Genomic DNA, 27,980 nt, shown 5'->3' with positions numbered 1-27,980 from the left:
TCATACACCCACGGGACTATTCTGGCAGCAGGATCCTCATTTTAAAAATAAAGGTTGCCCCTTGCTTTGGGTTCATTTGCCCACCACATCCTCTAAAGTTATTGCTGTCTATCCTGCTCAGATAGCTTCTATCATTATTAAAGGTCACCTGCTTTCTCGACAACATTTTGGCAAAGACCCTGATAGCATTATGATTCCATACACTAAGGATCACACCCAATTTTTTCTACAGACAAGGGATGAATGGGGTATTGCCCTATCAGGCTTTTGGGGAACAATTGATAACCACCTTCCCAATGACCCCCTTTTGCATTTTGCTCAGTTACATCCATTTATTTTTCCTCGGGTTACTCGGAAGGCTCCTATTCCACAAGCCCTTACTGTTTTTACAGACGGCTCCAGCAACGGCCGTGCAGCCTTTGTTGTTGATAATCGGCCCACCACCTTTGACACTGCTTATCCATCAGCACAGCTTGTAGAATTGTTTGCTATAATACAAGTCTTTATGACATTTTTTGATAAACCTGTTAATATTTATACAGACAGTGCTTACATTGCCCATTCTGTGCCCCTATTGGAGATTTCACCCGCCATTAAGGCTTCCTCCAACGCAGCCTTTTTGTTTAATCAGCTTCAACAACTAATTCAGGCTAGAAAACATCCATTTTTTTTAGGACACATTAGAGCACATTCAGATCTTCCCAGTCTCCTATCACGGGGTAATGCTCAGGCTGATGCAGCCACTCGCTCCCTTTTCCCAGGTCTTATTGGATCCATCCAAGAGGCCACAGATTTACATAACCTTCACAACTTAAATTCTCAGAGCCTTCAGTTACTTTGTAAAATTACCAGGCAACAAGCAAGGGAAATTGTAAAAGCGTGTCCTGCTTGCGTTGTCTCCCTTCCTATTCAACATCTGGGTGTTAACCCTCAAGGATTACTGCCCAATCAGATTTGGCAGATGAATGTTACTCACTTTCCCAAATTTGGAAAAATAAAGTACATACACGTTTCCATAGATACCTTTAGTGGCTTTATTTTTGCATCACCGCATTCCAGAGAAGCTACCAAGGATGTCCTTTCTCATCTTGTCTCAGCCTTCTCCATAATGGGAAAGCCAGCACATATTAAGACAGATAATGGCCCTGCATATACCAGTACCAAGTTCAGTTTTGTGCCACTCTTCAAATCTCTCATACTACTAGAAGTCCATATAACCCTCAAGGTCAAGGCATTGTGGAACATGCACACCTCACCTTAAAAACCTGGCTTACCCGCCTTAAGGCCTCTTCCCTTGCACTTACCACTCCCAGGGATTGCCTTAATCATGCATTATTTGCTCTTAACTTTCTTACCCTAGACAATGAAGGACATTCGGCCGCGGACAGACATTGGCATCCCTCTTCTAATTCTGCTTGCCCATCTGTTAATTGGCGTGATCCTTTAACAAATAAATGGAAAGGCCCAGATCCCGTCCTCATTTGGGGATGAGGCTCAGCTTGCATTTTAGATCAAGAACAAGCATCCCCAAGATGGTTACCAGAACACCTGGTCAAACAGGTCAATGATTTACCACAACCCAGGGATGGAAACCTTCCCCCTGAGGATGAATTTTCCTCTCTTACAGATGCAGCCAACAATCTATGCAAAAAATCCCCTGAATGGCAAACCCTGTGACTGCACACCATTGCTTCTCTGGATAATGGGTGCCTGTTCACTGCTCTCCCACAAGCATGCAGGATTTGAGGACCCTGCTAAGGTCCCCTCCTTTGCTTGCTGCTTATCGTATCTATAGGTCCTTTGATATTCAACAAGATCATGGCTTTTCTTAGAGCTCATATTGAGGCTATACTGGCGAAACCTATTCAGGTTCATTACCATCAACTGGAGAGGATGGATCGCGATGGTGATATTGAAAGACCATCACCCCTGTGAGCTGAACTGGACAGCCAATGACGGGTAAGATTCATGAGAGCTCATACCAACCTAAGACAGGAAATGAGGGCTAGATTCTCATTATCCAATGATGAGTAAGGATATTGCTCTGTCACAGACAACCTAAGACAGGGTCAGTTCCTGAGGGATTGTCACTCCAACTCTGTACCTGTTCAGGCAGGCCACGTCCCCGCCTTGCCACATAGCCTCTATCACCCCCTTAAAATATGGCTATCAGAATATGGTCAATAATTTTATATAAGAAAGGGGGAAATGTCAGGGACCAAGAAGAAGTTCTCATTCTGAGAACGTTCTGACCTTTACGATAAGCAGCAGCCCAGGGAACATTTTGTGGTTGCCTCCCCTGCGCAAACACCCTGCAGCTGACGCAGACACCCTGCAGCTGACAGCTGACTGATTCGCAGAGCGTGCCCCTTCCCCCTCCCAGCTGATAGTTCTGCCTATGGCGACGCCCCCTCTTCTCTTCCGGGATTTCACCTTCCCGCCAGTGCGAACTCGCACCTTACCAGGAACCCAAAAGAAGAACACAGCCAACCAGCCTGCGTCTCATCATACCCCTCATTCCCTCAGCATAAATACCCATGAGAACAATAAGAATTTGCAGCCTGATCAGAATTTCTGTCTTGCTGTCACTCCCTGCGTCTCTTGTCTCTTCATTCCTTCTCTCTTAGGTTCGCCGTCCTGCGTTGATGTCCCGCGGGTCAGGACAAGTGGCCAACAAAAGTTATCAGAATAATTTCATAGAAGTTTTATTCATAATAGTGATAACTGAAAACAAGTCACATGTCTACCTGAGTGGAATGATAAATAAAAAGTATTATGGTAACATAGTTAGACATTACAGACTAATAATATATACATCAACATTGGTGAACCTCACATAGTATTTCAAGAATGACATTTGTAAATATGTCAAATATATTAGATCATGCAATTAAATATTGGTGCCAAAACTCCTGGTGATAGATATTAGAATTATGTTCATAATTGGTGAATACTAACCATAGAAAGAAATGGAAAAATTTCCTAGAGTATTCATTATATTAATTTAGGAATTGGTTAAATGGAGCCAAATAAATAAATATTGTGCACTTTATTTTACATGAGTTTTATTTCATATGAAAAGATAATATTTAGTAACAAAATGTATATTTGCTGTTCTTTATGCATCAAAATTATAAACATATTATAAAGTACACATAAATATATATCTGTATACACATCCTGTATATGATATTGCATGATTAACAAATTTTTCATAATTTACATTTTATTATATGCTATAACTCACATAAGGTGTTTTATAAAACATCATATATATGTTCAATCAAATATTAGAAGACAATCATCAAAACATTTACATGCTTATACATAAATATGGAGATTATAAATTGCATTCCTTAATTTCCTATACGTTTCCATTTTTTCATCATAAAATGCTTAGTACTTGGCTTATGTAAGAAGGGATCTCCTAGAACATGTTGTATATGTATCATTTTTCTGTGAATTGTATCTGATAAAAGACATATTAATTTGTCTTTATTTTTCATTATCCACTTCTATTACCCTGGTCTTTTCTGTATGGCAATTATAAAACCTATTATGGCTAATCTGTTTCCATTCTTTTCCCTTTGTAAACTTCCAGACACACTTTAATATTAGATGATGTTCCTTCAGTTATATACCTTTGATAACTCTCTTATCTCTGCTGATCATGTTCTAATCCCACTAAGTAACTTTCAGACTTGAAATAAACTTGCCTGAATGTTATTTTTCAACTGTGTATCCAGTTACTCTATAGTACAAATCTCTTGCGTCCAGAGGGTATAGTTTTCTTCATTTCACATTACTCAGTTTTCAGGAGATTCTGAAAAACTTAAGATTTGTACCAACTAACACCAGCTTTTTGTTTCTTTTATATTCTCCAACATTTCTACTTTGTGAAACATAAATCTTAATCCTTCCCTGCTATTATTTAACTGGTTGTGTACCTAAGCTATCTATGTAATAAATTCATAAAATCTTAGGTTCAAACACTATGTACCATATTCATTTTGTTTTATTATAGACAGGTTGGCATTTAAGCTCCCAAATTTCAACTTATTAAAGTTATTTGAGTTTAATATTGCATAATAGTGTCTTTAAAATGTAGATTCAGAAAAACTTCTGAGATGGTGCTTGCCTTTTCATTATCTTGTATTTCTAATGTCAAATAGAACCATATGCTTGAAGAGAAAATCAGTAATCAATTGCTTCATCAAAGCTGGGTTGATTTTCTTTCCCTTGAACACAGTAGCAAGGGAGAATGAACAGGTAATTAAGACAGAATAAACAGATAATTACAAGAGTATTTGTGTAAAGTAAAAATGAAAAAAAGTCATATGATATTTTAAGATTCCAAAATATTTATTGCTTAAATATGTATTTAAAAAGCTTGATCTCAGAGAATATTATCCATATTCTTAATGTCATGACTATAAAATAATGTGAATTCACCTGTGTTAAGAAGAAGCTTAAATATTCTTACCCATAAGTTTACATGCAGTTGTTTTGTTTTTATTTAATTTTCTCATTATTACTATTTTAATTCATTGTTACAAATGCTGATTTTATTTTGTTTACTTTTCTGTCGCAAGTGTTGTTGACACATGCTTTCACAGAGGCAGTCCTCATAAAGGAGAGTGATTATGGAAGAAAACTAAAATATTTCTGGGTTTCTGTATCAAAGATTTACCATTGACTAGGCATATGATTTAGCTACCCCACTATTACAATTATTAAATTGTACAACTGTGATAGAAAAATGTTGGAGAAAATGTGTTTCAACTTCTTGTATGCTTTTAAAATATGGAGAAAAATATGCTAGTTCCCAATCTAAAAATTACATTATTTCCAAAATAAGTATTCATAGACAGTCTTTTCTTTCTTTACATTCGCTTTTTTTATTAGCCATGCTGTTGAATGTAGAAAGCAATATTCATATGTCTTTTTAAAATTGATTTTTTTCACTTTCTGATAAATTATTTAAAAACATAGTGACACTGTCTAGTGATAGGTGTTTCCTTCCCTCACTAGTTCCATGTCATAGTCAAATCTGTAGCATTACCAGTTTGGGGTATGTTTTTCATAGAAGAAAGTGATTATCCTTGAAAGCAATGAAACTGTAAAACATTTGAAGAAATAATGGATTTGACCTTGAAAATCATTTATGTTTAAAGTAATAAAAGTGTTATAATAGAACAATTATGGAACTAGTGAGGGAAGGAAAAGAATAATGATTTATTTTGCTATTGAAATAATATGCGAAGAGTACATACATATATATGTACACATGTATATGTAAATAGATACAAAACTTAGCAGTTAGATTGGATTCCAAAGGACAAGTATGATTTTTTTCATGGGGAATATCAAGTAATTTTATCTTTACATTTATTTTTATTTGATGAGTTCTAGTGACACAAATTACATACAATATATCATCTAGAGATATTAAATATTATTTATTTGTATACATAGCATCAGATAAACCATAAGTTTTAAATTAGAATATTTATTAATTATAATTTTTCTACTGTCATCTTAATTCAAAAAGAACTATTGATGTGAGGGACTCCTATAATTGGAATAACTAAATTTTTAAGTCTTTAGAAGGAAATGAGGTTTTATGTTACAAACCTCATTTCACAAATGGGCATCTCACTTTGCTATAAACTACTTATATGTATTTTCTCATGTAGTCTTTGAATCCAATTTAATTTCATCAAGTAAAAATTTTCTTACCCTGTACTCTATTAGAAAGGAAATGGCAAATGAGAGGACCATGACGCTAAGGTTTTGAAATACATTAAATATTTTAAAACATCTAATAATAATCCTGGTAGTTCTCCATTTTTTGTTCCAAAACACCCAGGAATAAAATTCACAATATTTTGGAGGAAGAATATTTATGTTCATAAATCCTTTATGTTTTAGTCACTAAAAAAATACCCTTTTAAATTTCTGACATATTGAACATGTCTGAATCTAATTCATTTTTGAGGAACATTTAGGTCATATCCTGCCTTACTTTCAGATTTCATATGCTACCTAACTTTCAGATTTTTTCCCAAACTTGATTTTTTATGTCTTTTTCATCAATTCTTAAAAATCAGCCTATATCATTTTCTTGTCACTGAGACATGAAGAAAAAAATGATACAGAAAAGCCAAAGCTGTTGAAAAGGAAAACACAACTTAAATCTTCCATCACTAAATCAGTCAGAGAAATGGACTCTCCTGCAGGACTGCTTGGGTTTCCCAGAAATGACAGATTGTGGATCTGTAAAGAAGCACCTCTTGGACTTCTTGTTTCTTTAAAAGAATGCTTTTCTTTTCTCAGAAGCTTATAATAGTGATAATATAAATATCAGAACTCTTAGTGTAAATCCTGAGCTGTACTTTGTATCTGACAACTTACACAAGCAACCAATTATAACCTCTATTTCTCACCAAGCAAAATGAGAGTATTAGTTAATTTAAAGACATAAAAAAGTTACCTAGCTAAATTTAATTAAGTGGACTGAAAGTCATTTGGATCCATTTTGTTATAAGTTTTCAATGGCTTTTTTATTGATACGTCAATTTTGGCACCATGTACATGATATAGTGACACAACCACATATAAATGCAACATACAATATACAGGTATATTACTCACTTTAAGGAGATCTAAATTAAAGAAGCAAATATTCTTAGAAGGAAATATCTTCATTTTGCCATACAAAATGCAGTCCTCTGTGCTGAGTAGTACTATTGGATCTGACATATCCTCTTCAGATACCAGAAGCCACACCAGTAGGCTCAAATTTTCTCCTTTCACAGAATTTCTTGGACCTAAGGACACAATAATTCTCCATCTGAGGACACACAGAAACCCAGAAGTCTGAGGCAGGAGAGAGGGATCTGTGCAGCTAAGGAGAGCTCAAACAAGTATGGCAAGGATGCTGATACATCCCTTCCAGATGTGAAAGAGAAGAAGGATGGTGTTGGCTGATATCACAAGAAAAACTTCAGAGAAAAATGCATTTCTTAGGCTATGAAAATCATATACTTGATTGGTCTTTTCATATTTTGGGCAAGAAATAACAAATTATATATCTTTGGAAAAATGAAGAAAAGCATTTTATTTCAAATAGTATCACCTTCATGAATCTAGGTCTAAAAAATTACCATCTGGAAAGTGTACACAAGCTTTTCCCACTTTAGTACACAAGTCTCTTTGACACCCTCGAGGTGCCTTTACCTATTGGTACAAAATCATATCTAGATTGTGTAATAATTTTGTTGTTCCCAGTATACATCAGTTTTCCTATTCATTCAGAACTACTATATATTATTGAAAATGATTTTTCAATTTAATTTCATCATGAGTTTTTTGTGGGTTAATAACTTACTTGTCTTTCTCATCTTGAATATGTACTAGTTTAATATTGAAAACTCACTAATTTTTGTTATATTCAAATGGGAACATTGCATGATGGGAGCAAATTCCAAGCTTTCAAGAAATGAATCTCAATGTAATGTGTTATACATTAGCATATTATTTCAGTACTGTCTTTATTCTGATTTATCTGATTTATTTCTGGACCCAATATTATAAAAACATCAACTGAGCAAGCAGTAATCACTCTCTCTAAGACACACTTTTTGTAAGACTCTCATTACTCACCTCAGAAATCCCTCCATACACTTTTTGAACCACTCTGATCATCTCAATCTTTCTTCCACAGTGAGTCATACTTAATTAGCTCAGGTGCCCCTCCCTCAGACACCAAGGAGCCATTTCACACACCTCATAGTATACTCTTACACATATCACACAGAACTCACTACTCATCTCAGATGCCTCTCCCAAAATATCTAAGATAAACCTCCTCACAGAACTCAGTGTTCCCTTCATATACATCTCAGGGATTACTAATCACTACAACAGTAGTCATTACCCAACTTAGAAAGTTGCCCCTACAATCTTGAGTCTTCACTCTACTCCTTTGCAAGCCCTCACTAAATAGTACACAGTGCACTATTACTTACCTCTGAGAATTCTCACTACACCTAATAGTACATTTTCTATTCAAAATACAGACCTTCCATATACATCTTAAATAGCCCTACTTACTTCCCTTAGGAAATACTCATACTCACATAAAGGAGACCTCCTACACACCTCATATAGCCCTCCTATACACTTCATATGGCACACTCTATATACCTGTTTATATCCTCACTACTAACCTCAGGAACCTGCTCTTGACACCTCAGAGAGACTTTCCTACACACCACCAAGATATCTCCCGACACACTTCATAAATCCCTCCCTGTTCACATCAATTGCTGTTCCTACACTTCTTTTCTTATTTTTTTGATGTGATGGATCGACACCAGGGTGCTCAACTACTGAACCACACACCTAGGCCTTTTTATTTTATTTTATTTATTTTGAGACAGGGATTCTATAAGTTGCCTAGGGCCTTACTAAATTATGGAGACTGACATTGAAAAAGAAATACTGCTGTCTGAGAATCCTCAGAAATTTCAATTACTAATGTGCCACTTTACCTGGCCTAATAAAATTTCCAAAGATTATTTATTACATGCTAATATGGATCCACTTAATTTATACTATAAAATACACATCAAAAATTTTTAAATACATAAAATATACTTTTAAGAATGGTATATGCCATTTATTTGTTCTTGGATACCATAAAATAAGACAACTGTATCCTAGTGATCAAATGTGACCCAAAAAAGCTTGGACATATATGGAAATTTGATTTATATTTTTTGTTAATTTTTCTGGATTATCATGGGAGATGACACCAAAACACTCAATGAGTGAATGAAGAATATTGTGTTACTTTACCTGATCATTACTTGTGGAAATCATTGTCTTATCCTAGTGGTGGTAGAGAGTTTTCATTTTCCACAAATACTGGATGTTGGTATTCATGTGTTGAACTTGAAAATGTTGATCACGGAGAAACCAAAAACAAAATATTCTGAGATCTAAAAAAAGGAATGAGATAGTGAATAACAAGTGTCAAAAACAGTTAAGAGGGAAAAGCAACTCAGTTTTTATAGCACACTAGGGTGATTTCAGTTTATAATGATAAAAAAAAAAAAGGACAAGTGTGAACAGTTAAAATTCATCTAATCATTTAATTAATTTCTCTTACACAGATTTCAATCACAATTATGACTATAAAGTTTTAATAAAGAATTTGTTGTAATAATTAATAACTTTTCAATATTAATATATCTATAATCTGGTATAATTTTAAATATATTTTCCCATGTTCATACCAATCCTAGTAATACTTTAACATTGTGTTGTCTTGTTTAAATTTGCAGACTAATCCTTAGTGATACAAGTTTGCTTGGAGTTTGGGCACAGGGCAGAAAGTTACAGTAGGGAAGTTTTATAAGGGATGAGAGACAATGAACTTTTTGAAGTAACAAATATGCTCCTTATTTTTGTGCTTTTTACAGTTTTTGCTGGTATATTTACATGTAAAACTTATACTGTAGAACACTATAAATATGGAACAATTTAATAATCTTGTTAAAATTTCAATAGGTTGAATATTTTTGAGATTGCTGTGGATAAGAAAGCATAGGAAATGGCTAGGAATTAATTCAGAACTATTATGAAACTTTCTGAATGGAATGTTCTTCAGATGAATTTAGGATTGAATAAACAAAATAATAGTTTTTTGAAGAACTTGGACAGATTATCAATCAGCTGAGATGTGATTACTCTCAAAATAAAAGTCAAACACTATCAACTCAACTACCTAACTAAATATGCTTCAAATTGCTAAAATGTCCAAAGTACCTTTAAAATGATGAATCTATAGCCATATTTAACTCAATGGTTTACTAGTTCAGCTTTTAGATTATCTCTTTCAGTACTAATAATTTCATTTTACAATAAGCCAATTAAAAATGTTGACATGAGGATGCAACACAGATATTTCAGGATTTAACATTTAATATATTTGAATAAAAGACTGATTGAACTATAGGTAATTTATAGGGATAGGATTTCATTTAGAATTATTCTAATTTATTTGTTATCCAAAGCATATCCACAGATAGACGCATGAGAGAGCTAATTGTGCAGAGCTGCAATGCACTCAATTAGGCTGGTCTCCCCAAAGATCCTGGTGCTTGGGCAACACTGCACTTTCCAGGTAGGTAAACTTTTCACAGCTGCTCCACCACAGTCTGGAAACCTCAGAATGATCTGGGAAATTAAATTATAGGGGAAAATAGCTTATTACACTCATTAAATTTGTGTGTCTTTAATACTTAGAATTCTCTCTGAGAGTTAGGCGTGATAAGAATTAAAGCACAGCTTCTGTGTTTTCAAGAAGTCTCTTCCAAATCTTTTATAACCTTCTTCTTGACTGTAATTAATATGGTTGCTCAATACAAATTTCATGGAATCTAATACAACAATGATGGGTGATCAGTGATTGCCCTGTTTTTCCTCACTTATTTACTTTGGCTTACTGCATAAATCTTAGATATAGTCAGCAACACCAAGAATTGCAAATCAAATATTAGACACTAAGGAACTATTTCACATTCTAAAAAATATCTCATTTGTATAATTAGCCTTAAAGTGAATGTTGATTAATTTCAAGTGTAATATAAAATTCCTAGGTCCAATGATCCATAAATTGAGGATATAAGAGTTTTTGTCTATGTATGAAATACAACGTTTAATTTCTCACTCCTCCCAAAACTTAAAACACTGTGGAGTTATGAGATTTTTATCCTTACCATATGGCCACAGGATGAAGTGCTGGAACCTTTAGTGGCAGCCAACTAACAACAGCTGTTGTAGATATCAACATAATTTTTATTCTCTAACAAGGAATGTGGATTTCTGTGCCCAGACTTCCTCATCAATGGAGTCCCTCTGCTCAATAACAGTAATTCCCGGAATGTCACCTAATGTTATCCATCAAGAAAAAGATCCTTTACGAAATTATAGAAATTTTGTTTTCATGCACACATTGACACAACTGCTGATTTACATTTTTCAACCCAAGTTGACTGAGTTTCATTTTATATCCCTCAGAGTTTCTTATGGCTCTCCACAAGGCCACCACCTTTCCATCCAAGCTGATGAATGAACTTTCCGAAATACGGATGGAAAAGAGGCCCCATGTGCATGTTTTGATCTTCTCGTTGCCTCTGCTCTAATTTGAAATTTACCTATAATAATACTATGTAAATTTGTCAACTCCTCTCCATTGCAGCACAAAAGATGAGGCATTTCTTTTCTTATTTGAGTTTATCCAATTTCCTTGGATTCTCTCTCTTGCCTCTCTCCCATCTGCTTTGCTAATTATACCCACTTTATTATTTTCTTTCTTTATCTCCTTTGCCTTATTGTCTTGTTTTTAATATGCCTGTGTCTTCTCTAATAAATAAGTTAAATAAAGTAATAAATAGAATCCCATAATGCCGTAATTCACTCAAAGAGTTACTATATTTTTCTCCTTCTTGTCAAAACTTGGCACTGAAAATTCTTCTGAAATAGTAATATTATTTAGTCCTTATTCATTTTTCAACACAATTCAATATTATTTCTTTCTTCCAGATTCAACCTTTGGTATTGAATACAAGGTCCACTAGACAAAATTATACCACAGTTCTCAACCATAGTAAGTTAAAAATTTTTCCTACTGCTACAGCATTCTCTACTAGCTTTTGAGAATCTTCTCCTTCTTATTTTTCCCATGTCTCTGATCATTCCTTGTCACCTTTTGCTGACGTTCAGTATTGATGAACTCTATAATACAAGGTTCTTTCCTAGTAATCCTAGTATGCTTTTGACTGACAAATTGTTTTAGAAAGGTCTGGACAGGTCAGGTACATTGGCCCATGCCTTGTAATCCCAGTGGCTTGGGAGGCTGAGGCTGGAGGATGGGAATTTCAAAGTCAGCTTTAGCAAAAGGGAGGTGCTAAGCAACTCAATGAGACCTTGTCTCTAAATAAAAAATACAAAATAGGGCTGGGGATGTAGCTCAGTGGACAACTGCCTCTGAGTTCAATCCCTGGTACTCCTGTCACCCCCCTCCCTTGGTCCCCCAAAATAAAGAAAAGTCTAGACAGTGAATATTTTAATTCTTTACTAGTTATGACTGAGTGAACATGATTATATTCTAATAAATCTTTATTTACAATTTGGTGTAAGGCGAAACTTGGCCTACGTTACAGTTTGCTCATACCTGCTCTGCCAAACTCAAAGATGGTTTCATTATCCCAGGCCTAAGGTTGGTACTGCCTACAATAAAATTATGACATCTCTATGTATTTTCCATTTAACATTTTTTTTCTTAGCATGACACTATTTTTAGCATCACACTTGTTCTAGTCAGCTTTTTCACTGTAGTAACCAAAAGACCCAACAAGAACAATTTAAAAGGAGGAAAAATTTATACTGGGGGCTCATGGTTTCAGATTTCTTAGTCCATAGAAGGCTGGCTCCATTTTGGAGGGCTTAAGGTGAGGTAGAACATCATGGCAGAAGACTGTCGTGGAGGAAAATGGCTCCGGACATGATCAGGAAGCAGAGAGAGAGAGAGACTCCACTCACCAGATATCCAAAGGCAGGCCTGCATTTCCCGCTTTTCCAGTACACCCCACTTGCCTTCAGATAACCACTAAGTTAATGCCTGTCAGGGGATTAATTCACTGATACGGTTAAGGCTCTCATAATCCAATCATTTCACCTCTAAACGTTCTTGTATTATCTCACACATTAGCTTTTGGGGGACACCTCATATTCAAATTGTAATTACACTAAACTTGTGCAAGTGTTATATTCAGTAAACATAAAGTCTTTTTTTTTCTTTTTTTAACATACCACAAAATCAAAAATTATTTGTTTGCATCTCATGGTAACTTTTCTGCTCAATAAACTCATAATCATGATTCAAGTACCAACTCAAATTGCATCTCCCATTTGAAAGCTATTCCTGATATCCATTGTTAAAGATAATTATTTCTTCTTGCATTTTTCTTTATCTTCTTGTTAATACTATTATCATAAAATGTTTAAAAAATGCATTATTACTTAAGTGGTTCTTCTTTCCCCTTAGGTGCTTACTCATTGAACAAAGAAACAAAACTTCATTTATTTTTATTAATTAGCAGCAAAAACAGTTACCACTTCATTGCTAAAACACAGAAATTATAAAATAAATTTCTATATTCATGAAACAGAAATATATTTCTCTTGAGAATTTTTGCATTAGCATTTTTCTCATAATGTTGTTGATTAGTGAGGTTTACTCAGGATGCATTAAATATGGTAACAATTCCAAAATTTCAGGAGCTTATCACTGGACAACTTATTTTTCTCTGATAGTCTTATGCAATAAGTACAGGGGTTCCTTTATCTAATGATGCTACCCTCTTCTTTATCCTAGAAGTCCTCTGCATTTAGACAAAACACGAGAAACAATGTGGCCACCATCGTGAGGATGTCTATATGTCAGACTGAGAAATGGTGCATTTCATTTCTGCACTCCAGTGGATAGCCCCACTGTCATTCCCCCATTCAAACACAAGAAATTAAATAGCAAACAAAGAAATAAACAAAAAGCCTAACTGAAGACCGGGAAAATTTGAATAATACATTCTTTAAGAGAAATAGTAATCTCTGCCACACCTGTGTTGGCTTCTTTTTAATTTATATTTTCTTCTTTTTCTTTTCTTTCTTCTTGTTTTCTTTATTTTTTAATTCTGTTTTCTTGGATGAGAAATTTCCTGGTGTCTGTTGCAAAGCTACAGGCTTTCTTCAGGATAGGAAACAAACATACAAATATACAAATATGTTTGTAAGTAATTCTAAATATGAGTGCTGCTAATTGACATTGTTCCACATTTTATCAAAGAAATTTGTTCCCTCTTAAGATATAAAAGTTATTAAGAGACCAAAAGAGTGGTGCATACCAAGAATACTTAAATAAATTTAGCTGGATTCCAGGAGAGTTATTTATGCTTATTTTGCTACTTGATTATTTACCACTGTATATGTCTTTCTTCTGGTAAGAAGCTAGACCTTCAATACTCTATGACTCATTTTGAGGAGAGAATCAGTGCTGTGAATTGTTCATAGTAAATTTTAAAATTAGATTTTGGATTCTTCAAAGATTAAAAAGAATAGATTGTTTTTACCACATATTCCCTGCCTTAATCCATTTGTGCTGCTATAACAAAATAATGAATACTGGGTAATTTATAAAAAATAGAAATTTTTTCATCATAGTTCTGGAGGTTGGTAATCCAAATGAAAGCACCTGCAGGTTTGTTGTCTGGTAAAGACCTGGTCCTCACTTCCAAGATGTCATTCTGCTGTGTCCTCCACAGGACACACTGTACTCACATACTGAAAAGGTAGGTCTGCACTTCTTTAACCTCACCTCTTTTATAATCTTTTTTATGCTACTCATGGCATATCACACTTCCTAATACTGTTGCATTTGGAATTAAATTTCAACATGAATTTTGACACCAATAAAAATAATACAAATCTTAGCATTCCCTTAGTTCTCTGCTTGATACTGAGACGATATCAGATTATTTTAATAGTAGTGGTATACATATTTCTGAAGATAACTATCATGAAAAAATAAACTAAAAATATCCAAATGTTATATTTATAATTGCTTCATTGTGGGAACCACTTTAATAGATGGTTGCGAATTCAAAAGACTATAAATTTCATGATGGCAGAACCAATGTTCATTTTACTCCTCATTTGTAATGCAGACCCATCCCATTTTGTGCCCTTTATCAAGGATTTTTGACTTACTGAGAAAGTTATAATAAAAGATATAGAATTGAATGAGGTAACTTTAATAAAAGAATATCATCAAAAAATACATACTGAAGTACAGAGATGGCTTTGAATATTTCCTTTTGATTTTTTGTATGATTAAATGAACCACAAAATCTGAATGGGTAATAATATGTTTATACATTTACACGTATACACTTTCAGACACACACACATACATAACTAATGAATGTAGCAGGACAGGATATTGAAAGAGAAGGACATGAGTTCATTGTTTACTTTCAATTTGTATAATATGCAAATATAATAAGAAAAACATTTGATAATATTAAAATTTCACTAAAATTAATTGATGTAAATAGAAAATAGAGGAAAATTTTGTTTGTAGATGCAATGAGAATAATAATTAAATTTTGACAATTGGATTTAATTAAAATCCATTATATTTTAACTGACAAGACATGGAGTGAATTTAGCAAATTCAAGAAATGAAATTCATATCATCTTTCCTATATAGTTTGAAGATGTGAGGATAGAGTCTAAATATTCAGATCCTTCATTATGAAAGGGCAAACTATATTAAAAAATAGCAAGGAATTAATAATGCCTAAATTATACAAAGAGTATGGAAAATGATAAAATAAAATATTTAACTCTTAGGAGTCCATAGTAATGTAGTGAAAACAATCTGTGAATTAGCTGGTTACTAGTTAGGCAACTAGTTGAAAATTTAACTATTGTTTACTGTAACTGAAAGAAAATAAGACATGATAATCCCAGTTATTAAAAATGTGCTAGTGTTAGACAATTTGTTAGCTTGATCCATAAATTAGTAGTTTTAAAATCTCTATTCTCAAAACTTTTGAAGTTATTGGTGTAGATATGGTGTGGACATTGAATTTTAATTGTTAGCTAAATTATTCCAATATTCATGTAGACATGAGAACTATTACTATAAACAAACTCATCAAATTTGCTGTAACCACCATTTATTGCGAATGAATTCACTTATTTGGCTCAAAGCATCAAATTACTTACAACCTTTACCCAGAGCTTCCTTAAATTTAGTCATTATACAAATTCTGATTAAACATTACTTGTTTCACGTTATTTTTACATAATTAAAACATTATGACAAAAAGTATGTTACCACGATATAGTCTCAGAGTGTATTCAACTTTCTATTCTCACTTGACATTTTAATGTATTATTAGAATTAACTGAAGTAATTATTTTTGAAATTTCAGATTTTAAAATCAGTTTCCTTACTTAGAGGAAAGTATATACTGTGGGTTTGGAAAATAAGGTAAAAATCTGTGTTTGCATTATACATTATATATGTGCATTAGTATAATTATGTAATCCAATATATTTGCTAAATAATAATGCAAAATTTTATTTGTCCAATCAAAGGTATACAAGATCTGTATACTTTTAAGCTCTTAATTTTATTACTCAAATTCAGAGACTATAATCCTATTTCTAAGTGACATTATCATCACATTTTATAATACCTTACTCGCTGCCTATGTATTTCCTCTGCCTACTTTGAGTTCATTTTCTCATTCTTTGCTAACCCATTCCTATTGTAAAATAACTTTAAATTCTTTCCTTAAAGAATATTCCTGAATTTCATTTATAGGTGTCTTCATTTTGATTTGGAAATCATAGCATTTGAAAAGTTAGTAATAGGTGTTTATCATTTTCTATATAGTAGTGTAATTTCTGTTGCCAGGTACCATTTGCATTCTCTCATAACCTTTTTAAACCAGTGATAACCAGCTTACCTATCTCTTTTTGCTTTTCAAACTTAAACCAGCATGTCCTTAGCTCTTGATGCTTGAGTTATGAATAACATTAACTTGTGTATTGTAGAATAATAATTTTTCAGATCTTCCATGAAACAGAATACCCTTTCAAATTGTATTAGTATGTTTTTAAGGTCTCACAAAGAATTATATCCACTTACCTTATATACTGAAAAATAATAACAGATTGTACTGTCACTTAATAACCTTAAATTCATTAATTCTATCATGAAACATAAACTTGAAATATGGTAACCAGTATAATGCATAATGTTCTTTCAAAAATTACATAACTCTGCTAAAAACATGAAGAATGTACAGACATTACATTAAAAAATAAAAGTATGATGATAAAAACAACTGATCAATCTGTTTAAATTCTTGATACCCTTTTATTTGTGTGGGTCATTCAGGCCCTTTCAATATTTTTCAGTGGTTATTCTGAGCTGTTTTTCGTGACTTACACTTTTTTCATTGACCAGAATTGTTTTTATTGCCATTTCCTTTCTTCTTTCTGCAGTATTTCAGTTCAAATGGGATTTTTCAATAATCCAGTTAAAGTTCCCCAAATGATTTCTTTGGAACAAATCTCTCTACTTTTACTTGTTTATAGTCATTCTGGGTGAAGTAATTCTACATGTATCTCGGTCTCCACAACAACTTACAGTAGTTTCGGTTCTTATTGTTTTGTGATCTTTTTTCTCTCCCTTTCATTATTTTCTTTGCTTCTTTTAGAAAAAGTTTTAAAATGAGTTTATAATTTTCTACTTTTCTACTTTACCTATTTCCTAGAGTTCTTATTATTAAATTATAACTAAATTGAACTTCTTAAGACCTGTGTACAAACTTCCTGTAATTGTTCTTTGACATGATAGATGAGAATGTCCTTTTGTTATGGTAATATTGTCATATTAGTAGAATATTTATAGTCTTGTGATATTTCACATGGAATAATTTCTTAATGAAATAAATTTTTGAAAAGTCAGAAAATTTTTATTGCTTTCTATAAAAAGCAATATTTAGTTCATATTTCTGTATAAAGGGCAATATATTCTGATTTTAATCTTGAAGATACAACTCTAATTAAAACTATCCTTATCAGAAGTCTGAGAAGAAACTGCCATTGTGGTTGAGAAAGGAAATATTCTGTGCAGATTATAAATGGGAAGGTATTAGGGAATGAGATTGATCAAATTGTGTTAGATGCATATCCAAATATGACACAATGAATTTGACTATTATGTATAATTATAATGTACCAATAAAAATAATACAAATACTATTATTGATGTAATATATGTAAAAGTTAAGAACAAGGAGTATTTACAAAATCAACACAAAATAAGAGGACTAAATACCAGAATATGTAAGAAAATTGGCCAACAAATTGAGCATGTGATTTAAATCATACTGATTCTATGGCATGGAAATATTTATCCTAGCATAAAATAATAGGAGGGAATTAGGCACAGTTTGTCAGAACAAGAAGAAAATGTAATGAAAGACAAGGAGAACTCAAACCCCTAATTCCTTTTTGTATGAAAAATTTATAAATTTTGCTAACAATATGAAGTGCCCCAAAATTTACAGGTAAAGTTTTGTGAGCAGTAGAAACAATCACTACTTTCCTTTACAGTCATCCTCATCAGGTTTATTCTACATGTGTGAGTTATGCATTGTTGTTCATTTTAGTTGTAATAATAAAACCTCAACCTTAGTTTAAGTAAAACTTGGAAATTTATGCTGAAATGTCTAAAGAAAATTAACTACATAAATAAGTGGATGCAGGGATCAGACAATATCTTCTAGGACCCCTCTCTTTCTTGCTCAGATAAACTAATTTCATGCAGCAAGCAGCATGGCTGTTGACAAGGAAACTTCATGTTATTTTTGTAAATAGCAACTCCACAATGTAGGGTTCCTCTATCTTAAAAATTGTAAATCTTGCAGAGGAAACTCTGATTTGATTAGTTTAAACTATGTTGGATCTATCACCGTGGCCAAAAGGGAATGGTACTTTGATTTTGTCGTCCATTTGGTGGGGAAGATTCTTCACCAGAGGAAGGGTTAGAGGCCATAGGCAAGCAGGAGAATAAAACAAACAAAACAAGTATATGTCTGACTTGATCTATATATTTTTTCTGAATATCATTTACCACTTTTGATGGGTTTTTATATTAATTAATTTAAAATTGCTTTTTCTTAATAAGAATACTGCATAAATGGTCATTTTTTTCTTACGTTAAAGCATCAGTTTCTATAGTCAAATTTGAAGTCAATGACAATTACATTAGGTGCAAGAACACGTTAATATACAAAAATTTTAACAGTATGTTTAAACATCTTGTTTTATTTTTACTTAGCAATATTATTCTGTTTATAGAGGATTTTTTTTTCATTTGAGACTAGTTTTTTATCATTATAATTTTTTTCACATAGTTTTCTTTCCTTGTTTCATCTAAAATGTTTCATTTATTAAATAATATTAAAATCTTCCATGCCAGGGTATGAATAATTTTAGATATTTATTTTGGACTCATGTCCAATAAGTTAATAATTAAAATTCAACCATGTTACATTTAGTCAGACATTTCCTAATATTAGTTGGTAATTATGTTTTTTTCTTCAATATTCTGCAGTGCATCTTGCTTTCTATATGTTGTCTGGTGACATTTATTTCTCCAGATATGTAGTTAGACAATTAAAAAACTAACAATATGAGCATAGAGATCTGTTTTATTTTCACCACTCTTTCAACTTCTGTATTTGGCTGATGCAATTGACAACAGAACAAAAATATTTGGAGTTGTTTTGATGGACAATGCTACATTCAGTAATCAAATTATTTTTCAAAAGCATTTCAAAACTAAAATTTTCTTACTTAGAGGTTATTCACTAATATTTAGAATATGCTTTTATATGTCTTTTTGAAAACTATACAGCAGCAACATACTTAAAATGTAAGCATTACAATTTTTGAAATCAATTTCAAATCTATGTGTAATATATCTGTAATGTAGCATATAAAGGTTCTATTATAAATATTAATGGTAACATTACTATCATTATTTTAATCTGCCATAAAAATATTGTTGATCCCAAATAATTAAAAGTAAGGAGAATTCCAAATAAAATTTAAAAGACAATTTTTTCAAGCAAATATTTTAATAAATAATGTGTACTTTGGTCAAAATGTACTTTTGTTTATCTTCAGGATTAAAAAAATGTATATAGTTGGGATACCTCATGAAAACCTAGAAAGACTTTTCCCAGCAGATTGTAATTATACTTTCCTAAGAGATCTTTCAAAATTGTTTTAACAGTGTCATTGCCTTCAGGAGACATTTGAGTCACCTGATTTTGGAAGGTGAAATAAATATGCTGTTGGTCGGAGTTTTATTTCTTTTCTTGGCACATCCTATTATAGCTCATAACTTCCAACATAAATGAAGCTAAATTATCTGTCCTAATGATTTATACAAGTCCTTGAACCATACATTTCATTTCTAAACAAATAAGAATGTTCTGTCATTGTTTATAAAGCCATTTTGATGATTTCATTAGAGTAAAACTACAAAATATAAAATGAGTAATTTATTTCAGGCAAGCCTATGATCTAGTTGAACATTTTATTGTTTTATATTTAAAGTTGATTCTAGCACATTGCATTCTTACATTCTATGTCAAGCCCAATGAGTTCTAAAATATAATTATATACAGATGTATATATACTTGAGTATATCTTTTGCTCTATGTAAGCATATTTAAAAATGTTACATGTGCAAAAAGATTCCATAATCTATATTATAATGCAACATTCTAATATAGAATAATGAGAAAGTGAAAATTTTTAAAAACTGATTTTAAAATATGTGTGTGCAACTTTTAAAAATCTTAATAGTATTATAAGAAAAAATGTTTCTAGAGAAAAATTATTTACTTAAGAGATACTCTTGTTCCTAAAGGGAGTGTTCTATATACTTGATAGGCTTTTTCCCTCAAGAGTTAAAAAAAATGTTGTTTACATATCCCAATTTTATCAAGGACTTCATTCAGTGAAAGTATCATTATATAAGAACAAAACTGACATTTAAAAATTGTGGTTGTCTTTGTTTCTCAGAGTGCAGTCTTTCTTTAGAGTGTAGTCATTACTGAAAATGCATGTTTCAAGCACAGAGCCAGAAAAATATTTTATTCTGCAAATTACATATTAATTTATTAATTTTTACTCATATGCTATTCTATGGATTACCTTGTATTGAGAGAAATTTTTGCCATGTGAGATAAACATCTGTAGAAAGGTTTATTACTCCTTTACGTGCTTATTTCCTTTCTTATTCAGGAATTGCAAAAATGTACTTAAACAACGAAGAGTGAAATGAGTAGCAATAAGAGATAGCTTCCAATTTTGCCTTTTAATCTTCCCCTCACAGCAATACCAAATTATTACATTCAAGTAAGCAAAACATATTCTCTTTATTTAGTAGATAATTCCTGATGCAAAGAATTACACCACAGTAGCCAGTATGTTTTGAGTACTTAGAGGTGAATATGCTGTAATATAGCCTGATATTTGGCTTAAGGTAATTAGCATCACTGTCAGTACTACTGGTGCCAAAAAGTATTGCTGTATAAAAAGTTTCTGGTTTATAAGAAATTAGGGAAAAGTAAATACAGTACCACTCAAAGCAGACATTGATGCTTCTTTCTTGGAGGTTTTTAAATTAATATTTTGTTCTATATCTTCCCAAGGCATTCTGAGTCCACAGTGATGATAAATAACATAAACAAGTAAAAAGAAGATTGATTGATATAAAGGGAGTTTAGACTGGGGATACAAAGCCCAACAAAAGACAGAAATCATTGAGCATGTTGAGAGGAAGCAGATATTGTCCCAGATACTGAGCATTAAACACTGGGTACTTAAAGACTTTCTAACAGGTGCAAGAGTAAACAAGAAGATATACCTAACACTGGTTAAATCAAGGAGGATAAGAACATGCTCAACACAGTGTTTTACACTCTTACCAGCTGTGCAGTTAATATTTACCGCAATTTCTTTAGAATCTAGAAATTGCCAAAATTTATTTACAAAAAAATTTTTTAAATGCTTAGTGTTTTCATTATAGAATGTGGGCTTATTAATTTATCCTACTTATCTTTCTTCCCTAATATCTATTTGATTGCTATGTAAGCCACATATTTTTATATAGGGTCTGGCAAGGTTGTTTGGATTTCAGGGTTTGTGTTGTTAGATTTCATTCTATCCAGGGACTACAAAATCTGAAATTTTATTAAAAATTATAAATATAGAGGTATGTTTGAGAAGACGTCTTTTAGATCAAATAGTTATTAATAAGAAGAAGGAAGTAGAAATGTAAAAGATGCAGCCTGAACACAATGATATGAAAGAAAAACAGTATTAGCTGGATCTGAGGACATGCTATGGGAAGGAATTTGACTTTCATCATAATAATATGCTATGCCTACCAAGGGCTTTCAAGAAGGAGAAATCATAGTAATATGAAACTGAACATAAAATCACAAAAGAACTCTGGAAGGGAGATAAATATTTTAGAAAGAGTTCTAGTGCAATAACATGTAATTGCTACAAATTTAAGGAATAACCAATGCAGAAACCTCAAAAGAATGGGCAAGAGAGCAATAGACATAAATGGCTGAAGAGAAACAGGAGGACTGTCAACTGTTTGCCAACCTAGCTGTTTGTCAATAATCTTCTCTCTCCCTCACTTTCTCTATTTCCCTCAAACCACATGCTCCACCTTCTCTTATCCTGAACTCCTGCTCATGTCTCACATATTGAGAGAAAAATGACAAATACAAGAAAAGATGGACATATATGAAAAAGTGACCAATTCTTTACCTGCCCATCTTTTCACTTTTAAATTTAAAAAAAATGCACTCCACTTCTAAAAGGTGCTACCTCTCATTTGTTTTCTGGATTGCAGTCATTCTGACATTCTTAGCTCATATTCCATTATCTTCACCCTCACCCTCCCACCTACATCCTCAACCTCTTCCTCAGTACTCTATCAATCGACACCCATATGCTTTAAGATATCTTAAAACATAACAAAACAAAAAAACATAAAAATATGAACCCCAACATAATTAACATAATTAGATCTCTTGACCAGGTATCCTGATTCATCTTAACACTCACTTGCCAGTTTTTTTTTTTTTTTTCTGCAAATTCTGTTTGCCTACCTGCCCTTCAGTTTGACATTGCTTTCCTTATGCCTGATATATGTGCTCCAGGATTGTCTCTGGTGGGATCTACTGGTGGTAAACTCAATTTGTGTTTGTTTTCCACTTGTTCTTGAGGGTTATTGGTTCCAGATATAGAGTTCTACAAGACACTCCACTTTCTTCTGCCTTCTGTGCTGGGGTTCATGTAACAGCTTTGTTTTGTTTGGTTTTCTATTAGCAGTTGCTTCTAGATTCTCTGTATTTTCCATGGTCACTTTCACTATACTGCCCTTTACTTTTATATTAATGCTTCCAAATATGAGTTTCTTTTTATTTTTCTGTTTGCAAACAGTTTTCTTCTCAATAAAAAGAGTTTAAATGTGTTCAGGAAAAATAATCTAGATTTATATTAATTTTTAATAAAATGATGTGTGGTAGCTTCAAGTTAAATATATTTTTTCATCATGTATGAAGATTGGTGTTATCTATCCCTAGATGTTTATAGAATTATTTCTGCTTCCTTACATAGAAATATCATCATAATTTTCACTTGGTCTTAATTAATCAATATCAAGATTTTTTTGGCACTTTATGGATCTAGTCAATTTCTACCAGGAAAAGTACCTTAGCTTACATTTAAACTTTGTTTCTTCAATTTTCGTTGTTGTTGTTGTTGTATCAAGGATTAAATTCAGGGCACTTGACCACTGAGCCACATTCCCAGCCCTATTTTGTAGTTTATTTAGAAACCAGGTCTTACTGAGTTGCTTAGTGTCTCGTTTTTGCTGAGGCTGTCGAACTCTTGATGTTCCTGCCTTGACCTCCCGAGCTGCTGGGACCACAGACATGCACCACTGTGCCCAGTGTCTTTAATTGATTTTTAATTTCTTTTTCTTATTTGTTATTTTTAGATATACATGACTATAGAGTATATTTTGACATATTATGCATACATGGAGTATAATTTCCCATTCTTGTGGTTGCACATGATGTGGAGTTAGATTTATACATTGTATTTCTATTGTCTTTGTTTCATAACTGTTTTTTTTTTAATATTTTTATTGTTGCTCCTGCCTCTCTTATTGAATAAATATTCTTATTTTCCTGCTAAGTCATATATTTTGTGTTTAGTTATGTGTATTGTCCCATTGGTATGCCAATTACTTCTGTATGATATTGATTTGTTTTAAATTTCTTCCTTTAATTCTTTAGTCATCAGTTCCATCTTAGTCTGATATTGGATTTGATGTGAAATCTGTTAACTTAGAAATATTTTTCTTCAATTTACTACACAATACAGGATATTTTTGAATAAACATTCTAGTCATGATGTCTATCTTTCATAATGGATGGCTATTTCTTTTTGGTAGATATAGTTTATTATTCATTTGCTTTTTTGCTCTAAAATATTATTCCATGTATGCTTTTGATTATCTTCTTAGGTATAAGTTACACCCAAACTTCTAGTATCTTTAAGTACCAATGTCAATCCACAGAGTTGTAAATGTCTGATATTGCTCTTTCTTTAGAGTTCAGTTACTCAAGCAAAGTATGAGTCATTCAGGCAAGCATTGGGGAAACCATTACAGCAAATATTGCAGTGTTTCAAGATTCTTTAGCCAGTGAGTACCATACTTCTAAATTTTCCCAGGTTCAGGAACTGAGCTAAGATTCTTGATTATATTGCAATGCTACCTGTTACTTCATTCTTGTCTTCTGATTATAATATTAATCAACTTATTCTTATGTATTAATTCACTATATCTCTAATAATGCTGGAGATTTTAACCATCTTTAAAACTCCCTTCATGTCAGAGTTTCTTGACTTTTCTTTCCTCAGGGCTGATCATAGTAGTTTTATTCCTTTGACTTCCAGAATATAAGTACCAATTTCTAACCTTATTACTGTGGATACCCCCTATCCCTGTGACTATAACAAATCCATCTCTATGACCAAGCCTCTCTCCTGTAGGTGGATCTGACCACAGAGTAGAGTCAACATTGAATTCTTTGAATACTGGTGCTCCTTTTACCCATTTTTATTGATGACTTAAGTGAGGTTATTTTCTTTGAACTATCTTATAGAATATAAAAATTTGGCCTAAAAATCTCTATTAATTCCCACTTAACCACTTCTATCCATACATTTATTCCTCCTTTCAATGCAATTCGGGCATTTTTATTTAACTCATAGTGGATCATCATACTCTTTTAATTTTTAAGAGCCATCTTAATAATGAGTTTGCTCTATTATCTGGCAACCCTGACAATATTCCCTTATCCCAAGAAAGGACATTTATTCAATTAATTCTTACTTATCTATTCTTTTTTTCTTCCTTGGATGAGGGCAAATCTCACTTGAACTGAAAAAGCCTTCATTTACAGCACATTCAACAATGAACTAGCAGAAGAGTCACTGGCTTTTGAACATATAAACATATAAAAGTCCTTTGCTATTTAACTACTTACCTATTCTTATATTACCATATACTTGCAAAAGTGCTCTCCAAATCCAATTCCAGGTTACTCCACTGCTCCTGCTGGTGTTAATAATTGTTGAAGTCCCTTGGTGTCCAATAACTTGCTGTTTATCAGGTCTCACATGCCCCAATCCAGATTATGCTGATAATTTATGACTAGTTACCAACCTGACAAACAAGATGAAAAATGAATAATTTCATTAAAGATTGCATGCTGCCTTTTTAAAAGAGAGGCCTCTGCAATATGTTCCTTGCACAGATGAAGTTCTAGCTGTTACTCAAGATCAGAAAACTGATTCTAAAATCTTCAACGAGTTACAGAAATCTGCAGTCAAAATTCTTAAGGCATTCATTCAGCTATTTATGTTTTAACATCTTAGGTTTCCCCAGCTGTGGCCCTGATCTTGCCGTAACAGAAATGACATGAAAAAGAGTTTAAATATCTTTTGAGTTCTATGACTCTTACTATCAGATATTTAGTTTGTACCTTAGCTGTGTTCACTGTAACAAGACACTGTAGGATAAAATGTCACCCTCCTACTAAATTGGATGAAGTAGGATACAGGCACAGTCAGAAGACAACCTTCAGATTTAAATGGAGGATCTAATGTGTAAGAGAAAAGACAGGATGGCAGAAAGACCCTCAAATTGCAGCATAGATCTGAAGAAGTTGCCTCTGGGGAACCCTCAGAAAGATGAACTCCATTAAAGGAATCTTATCAAGCAAGATTAGTTGAATTCTAGTACACCCTCTCTGCTTAGTTATTAGTTGGAAGTAGGCCTCCAATTCTGCAAAGGACTCTCTTTATTTCAGCATCAGTTTACAGAGACCATCCACCACTAAGCTCCTCCATGATATCAATATCCTCCTTACCAGACTGTCATTGTTGCCATTGTAAAGGATGTGTCATGCCAGTTTTGTCTAGGAACAAGATAGTTGCTGGTTTCCTGTGTCTTAAGATGTTGGTGTTCTTTACTTCTCTGTAACTTTGTTCCCTTCCTCCACGCTTGACCTCAGTTCTTCAGAAGGTTAATTTTATTTACTGTGGCCCATTGCTCTTTTCCTAGTTTCCAGGTGCCATCCCAGCAGTATATCTGAATTGACTCTGAGAACTTTTCCAGATTAAGAAATATCGAGTCACAGGAGAATGTTTAGATTTTGACAAAACCTATTACATAATTTTCAAGTACACACGCACAGACACACACACACCCTTTCATTCAACTGCCTTAAAATATTTACTTTTAGGCACACTTTCATGTTCCTTCTGGTAGATATTTTCATTTTCTCTAGTTTAAAATTACTTTCTTTTAGAAGAAAGTAATTGTTTAATATTTCATACTCAGATTTGACCATATTTATTGGTCTTCTGTCAAGGGAAAGAGGTAGGAGCAGATTCTGAGAAAAGAAAGCTTTATCTTGTCAGCATATTATTTTAGTTAAGTCCTCTTTATAATCTTTAAGTGAAGGATTGCACTATTCACTAACAAAAGTCATCTAGGTTCTCAAGGATCCTGGTGCATCTACCTTTATCCCTATTTCAAACCCTGTACCGCCTCTTTTTTCTTATTTTATTGACTCTTGCATACAGAAGGTGCTTCAACAGAGAATTCAGTCCTCTTCAAATTCCTACTATTTTCTACAATTATTCCCTTTGCTTCATATCCAACTGTCTTCATCCTCTAACGGTAGAAGAAGAAGGTCTCTTTTAAGAATGTCAAGAAGTCATTTTGATTTTCATAAATTGCTTTAACTTATTTGACTAAAAGATGTGAGTCTTTCATTTTCTCAAGTCAATTAATCATTGACATTAGAAACACCCATCCAATTCTACTGTATTTATAATTACTCTCTCTCATATTTATTTCAAATATCTGAGACACAGCACTGCTGGTGCATGTATTTCTTACAGTATATCCATTCCAGTTCATCATATATGAAATAAAGCTTTAGAAATCATACTGCTCTGCAACTGTCAATAGTATGCCTAAAATCAATGACAAAATTTCCCCTCGTCATCTAGAAATCATATCCCTAGATGTCATTCCTAGGATGGCTCCTTGTCAGCATTGTCTTAGTTCAGATTCCTAGAAGCAGAATCTAAGATAGGATTTTGTTTTCAAGTGACTTGACATGAAACAAAAGGGGTGGAGGTAAAACTGTAAGGATTAGGAGAAAAACTATAAAAAATAATGTCATGTCAGATATAAATTAGTTTTAGTCTCATACTAAGGGGAAGCTGTAGATCACAAGTGCTTTCTTGCAACAAATTACTTTGAACACTGCACCAGTCACTAACCAAAACCTGCCCTCAACATAGGGGATGAGCATATAAAACCTGCTGAAGTTGGTGCTATTCTGTTGAAGAAAATTCTCTGGAGTAGGAGGAAGATATGAGGTGTTATTTACTGAGCACAAACCTTACAATAGTGTGAGATGTGAGTACCAGCTAGTTTAGTAGACCTGGAAGGGATATGCAGCATCTGCTATCATATGCAAATGAATGACTTACTGAATTACAAGATTCATTTGCAATTAAAAAATGCTCTTTCAATTATATCAAGTCCGTATAATGATTAACAAGATAGTGTTTTATATGTGGTTGGTTCATGGTATTCAAATAAACAAAAATAAAATGGCCAATGTCCTTAAACATAAAGT

This window comes from Sciurus carolinensis, chromosome 9 (genome assembly GCF_902686445.1).
Source record: "Sciurus carolinensis chromosome 9, mSciCar1.2, whole genome shotgun sequence".
NCBI lineage: Eukaryota > Metazoa > Chordata > Mammalia > Rodentia > Sciuridae > Sciurus > Sciurus carolinensis.
Note: the sequence above shows the minus strand (reverse complement) of the source record.